We start from the raw sequence: 5,194 nt of genomic DNA, 5'->3' as shown, positions 1-5,194 counted from the left end.
TAAGATTAGAGAAGCTTCAGTTGGCAATTCAAGAAGAGGAGCTAGCCACTCAGCAAAGCCGAAAGGCTGCAAAGGTTTCCAAATCTTCAAAAAGCAGTGATGCTTCAAAAACTTCGAAACCTTCAAAAGCTTCCAAATTTTCAAAAAGTTCAAAGTTTGGAAAAAGAAACAAATGATCCCAGGTTTGCATTATGTTTAATTGTTTATGTTCAGCAGTTCAGTTTTGAGTTTTTATATACTTGTGTCTTGTGTAAGTTGTGTTAGAGAGGAAGTAATGTACAGTATGTACTAATGTTACTATTGCAATAGGTTTTGCTGGAGCTGGAGCCTTTGTAACAGTGAAGAGTGGATATTAGAATTTAGAAGTCTAAAAATCAAGCTGCCAACTTGCTAAGTGCTAGCTGATGCTGCTGATCAACTTTGAAGCCCTCTGCCCTCCAGCCCTCCTATCTATTTAATATTTATCTTGTTGTTATTTGGAACTTGGAAGTTTGGAACTGTGTCATGTTTCCATTGTTTTGCTTGGAGACTTGGAGTTGTGTTTTATTGTTTGCTACTTTGCTTTTGCTGCATTTCTTTCTATTTGACATTTGACAATTGGTAATTTGGTATGTTCACTATGTTGGTTTGAACTTTGAAACATTGCTGCATTGAGTGCATTCATGTTTTGAGACTTTCATGTTGTACTGGACAAAAATCAGAAAATTTTGCAACTGATCATGCTGCATAGGAACCGCAGAACCGCAGAAACCGAACCGTTTACAGTAAACAAATTTACTGTGCGGTTTTACTGTTTTTTTTACCCAATCCGAACCGTCCCAAGCCTACTACTATTTTTTACTGATGGACTCAGTCATTACCAAAAAACCTTTTATTAAATAACTCATGCACCCTATATATGTTAATGAGATTTGAACCCATGACCTCAAAGTTGTTAGTTAACTCCTTAACCAATCAGGTCACGACTCAGAAATACCCTTATTTGTGTTGCCAGCTTATTATTTTGATTTTCATTGTTTAGGTCGCTTAAGAGGTTTTTCCTTGTAGTATTGCTTCCTTTGTTTTCCACATCGAAAAAAATGCTTTTAGCCAAAAGTGTACAACAAGGAAACAAATATCAAAATCTACTGTCAAAGAAGCCCAAAGGTAACTAGCCCACATGTGATAAGAGCACAAAGTGTTACGTTTATAATGTATTTCCAACCCTATTTAGCTATGTAATTCCTTTAACAATATTCATATTAACTAAGTTTGTGTTTTTAGGTCATAAATAAAGCCGAGGAGCCCAAAAGAGACGAAAGAGGTGAAATCTTGAAGGAAAAGGAATTCATGTTGTGCAGGGAAAGAAATCAGAAAATCTGTCAGAAATCGTTTGTCAACTTCGACAGAAGATTTTGATTATCTCACAACGATTCAGAAGATGTGCCATATATCAATAGAAAGCTACAAGAGTCTACTTTCCAGAACTTTTTACGGATCGTCAATACCTATTTTGGAGAAGAAGTTATGACCATTTGAGTGGCCGAAGGTCAGTCTGCCCGAATTTCTGATTTGGACCAAAACTTCTATTCTGAGGCCCAAACCACATTGACAAGCCCATGAACGAGTTTTGAGGGTTTCATAACCCTAATCACAGTAGAAAAGAAGAGGAGGATGTGAAGATTAGAGGAGGCCAACGATCTCACATCATTAGAACCTCCATAGTTGCGGACTCGCATAAGAAAGCCGCCAAGCCATCATTGATCTCTCCATCATCCATGGTTGTGTGATTTTGCAGCCATGTGTGGCTGAATTTCCTTAGTTAGGAGCAAAGTTTGAAGCCCCAAGAATGTTTTAGATATTGTTTTGAACCTTGTTTTCAAATTATTGAGTCTTTCAAATTGTTTATTTGGTTTTGGTTTATGGGGAACTCTTGCTTGTTTATGTTCATGTATGCGCAACATAAAACATTATGAACTTGTGAGTGGGGCTAGAATTAGGTTGTTTAATCTCCTAAATGGTTAATACAACTTAATTCAAGGCAGTAAAACCTATAGAACAATAGGTGAAACCAAATAAAAAGGATTGCATGTTAGGTAGGCGTTCCACACTAGTTTTGCATACACTACCAGGACAAGCACTTTAGCCGACGAAAAATTTTCGTCGTCCTGTCAGCTTAATTCGTCGGCTAAGAGCTTAGCCGACGACCTTTCGTCGGCTAAGATTTCGTCGGAAAAAGGTCGTCTGTGGTGACTTTAGCCGACGACACATGTAGAAGTCGTCGGCTATAGTCCAAAGTTTAGCCGATGAAAAAAATGTTGTCGGCTATAGTCCAGACTTTAGACGACGAAAAAATGTCGTCGGTTATAGTCCAAACTTTAGCCGACGAAAAAATTTAAGGTATTCGTCGGCTATAGTCTAGAGTTTAGCCGACGAAAAACATGTCGTCGGTTATTTCTCCGACTTTAGCTGACGAATACCTTAAAATATTCGTCGGCTAAAGTTTGTAATAAAAAAATAAAAAACATCTATAGCCGACGAAATATAGTCTATTTCGTCAGCTTTATAGGGATTTAGCCGACAAATTAAAGCGTATTTCGTTGGCTAAAATTTATTTTAAAAAAAAATAAAAAACTTTAGCCGACGAATTAAGGCGTTTTTCGTCGGCTATAAGTCCATTCCAGTAAAAAAAAAAACCCCGAAATTTCTTAATTACCATTCCAAGCAAGCTGCAAAATACACCAAAACAATTCCATATAACCAACAACAAGCACATAAAACTATATAATTCATTCATCAACTACAGAAAATCTAAATCGTCTAAATTAATATCCGTTTCTGGGGGCTGCTGCGGAGGTTGCGGCGGCTGGGGTAGCGGTATGGGCGGAGGCATGGGCGGAGCCGGAAGTCCCTGAAGCTGGGCAGCTGTAAAGTCCTGCATGTACTGGAACATCTGCTGCTGCTGGACCTGCTGGATGGCATGTATCTCGGCAACATAGGCTGCATGCGAGGCATTATAGGCAGCCTGAGCAGCTTGCTGTTCTCGTAGTCTCTGAACTTCCGACTCTAGCTGAGTCGTCCTGGTGGTCGTGGACGTGGTCCTGCTGCTGGTCGAGGCTGCCTTTCGTTGAAATCCTGGAGTGGTCTTTAGGACCCCCTCGCCTTTTTTTCCTAGACCCCGGCAGTAGAAGTTGTTTGCTCTCGGTGGGAAGGCTGGCCCATGATCCTCGCCCCAATCGTCGGATCCGAAGTGTCGATCCGGGACATGGCTTCGGACATCTCTTCCTCCTGCGTGTCCGGCCATGTCTCCCTCGCTATAGCACTCATCACCTCGTCACTAGCCTCCCTCACCTTCGCCTATATGGATAGGAAAAAAATTATTAATTAACATTTTGACATATATATAAGTAAATTTAAAAATTGAAAAACGTAAGATGACTTACAATATCCTCTTGGGAGTCAGGATATGCCTTCTCGTACGTATAGACGTACCGGTTGACTTCTGGATGTTCCCTGGCCGCCTCGTCCATGAAGACAGCAAACGGTCTAGAACCGCCGTGATAGTTTCTTGTGTTGCGTTGCCGGTTCTGAGAGTTCGCTCGGGAAACGACCTTCAAAGAAAAAAATAAATTATTAGTAAAATATTTAAAAACGGATGTACTTAATGACAAATTAACTAATTAATTTTTTGAAATACCTGTTTACGAGGGTTGTTGAATTCTGATGTCAGAAGCCAACGCCACTCGTACTCCCTGTACTGGAACTCAGCAGGGGTACCAGAACGTGCGTTCCCGTGCGTAGTCCAGTAGGTCCGCAACTCGTTCTTCCACTTCTTGTACCTACAGATACAACAAAAATATTAGAAATATTATTAATATCACATACAATTTTGTTTTTCATTAACTTCCCAACGTACCTTCCCCCATGCACAACGTCGGCCCAACTGTCCTTCAGGTGCTTGGGAACCTCAAACCACACCTGCATTTAACCGTTTATTGGTTTAGTTTTTCGAGAAATCAACAATGTAATACATAATATTATTTTGTAAACTCACCGACATCGCGTTGTGGACCATGTCCTTAACCTCCTGCGGGACCTCGCCCCAGTCTGACCACAACATAGGGACTCTATCCCAAATGAGCGCTCCCACGCGGCCGGAGTACGTCCTCGACTTCCCGCCCGATACTATGTGGCCATCCCCGTCAGTATTGATGACGATCCTCCCCACGGTACCCACGATCTTCTCGAGAGCCTTCCCTGTGACGGGGTCTCTCTTCTTCTTTGTCGGCTTCGCTCCGACGGTGCCTATCACATGATAAACCAAATTGATTATTAAAATCGGAGACCCTTTATTATTAATTATAAGAAAAGTAATCATGCATCACTGATTACCTGATGCGCTCGCGGCGGACGCGACGGATTCCGTCTCTGTCGCCGATGATGATACCCTCGCGGAAATAAGAGACGTATCAAAAGGCACGAACCAGTACGCCGCTGATGGAGCCACTGGCGGGAGCAGTGGATAAATCGGAGTCCCTGAGCCATCGACTACAGGTAAGGCCGGTATCATCCGCGGAAGGAACAGATGAGGCGGCGACATATGTACCCCAGATGACCCACTATCCGAAGAAGTAGGACCCGGAGTGGGCGCCCGGTGTATCTCAGGCATACGGGGTGCAGACACCTCCGTCTGGGTCTGAAGCCACAGCTGCCTCGAGGAACGAGGGACGGCCGCCTGCCTCGATGAAAGGGGCACCTCCGGCTGCCTCTGCGCCGTCTCCAGAAGGCTCGCACGTCTGGCTGTCATCTGGCCCTGAAACGTCGTTTGGGGGTTGCTAGAGGTTCCCTCAGACGATTCGGACCTTTGGCCCTTCGAACTCTTCTTCGATCTAAAATAGCCGCTCATCCTATTTAAAATATTAATTTGAATCAAGGCTGAGGCAACATTAAAAAAGTAAAAATTCAATCTTATCCTTCTCAAATCTAAGGCTTTAGATTATTTTGTCTTTATTGTATAAAAAATATTTTTGAAACCATATTTTTTCATTATGTCCATGCTTAAATTTAAACACTTAATATAATGTGAAATATATATATGTTTAAAATTATACTTAATCAAAAATATGAATTCAATAAAATATATATATATATATATATATATATTCATCCGGATTGTATATAAGTTTTTCTTATTTTGTTATTTTGTTATCTTTAT

The sequence above is a fragment of the Fragaria vesca genome, linkage group LG5 (genome assembly GCF_000184155.1).
Source record: "Fragaria vesca subsp. vesca linkage group LG5, FraVesHawaii_1.0, whole genome shotgun sequence".
NCBI classification, from domain to species: domain Eukaryota; kingdom Viridiplantae; phylum Streptophyta; class Magnoliopsida; order Rosales; family Rosaceae; genus Fragaria; species Fragaria vesca.
This window is presented reverse-complemented; position numbering follows the sequence as displayed.